Source organism: Penaeus monodon, chromosome 34 (genome assembly GCF_015228065.2).
Source record: "Penaeus monodon isolate SGIC_2016 chromosome 34, NSTDA_Pmon_1, whole genome shotgun sequence".
NCBI classification, from domain to species: domain Eukaryota; kingdom Metazoa; phylum Arthropoda; class Malacostraca; order Decapoda; family Penaeidae; genus Penaeus; species Penaeus monodon.
In genome coordinates this window covers 30,544,159-30,544,381 of record NC_051419.1, presented here as the reverse complement: position 1 = coordinate 30,544,381, position 223 = coordinate 30,544,159, and positions in this window count along the sequence as shown.

The following is a 223-nucleotide window of genomic DNA, read 5'->3' as shown; positions in this document are numbered from 1 at the left end:
GGAAAAAAAATGTTAGCTAATTTGCTAGGTGTTCGTCACATAAATGAGGTTTGTAGAAACTGAATAATCAATATCGTTTCTTCTCTTCTCCTTCAGCCTGAAAATAAATTAGTTGATAAAACCATGAATGGGAAATGAGTCATGAGCGTAAAAAATGGGAACCGCTGCGATAAATTTAGAAAAAATACTGAAGACTTGAGTGTCTGGATCAGACGAGAAAAGG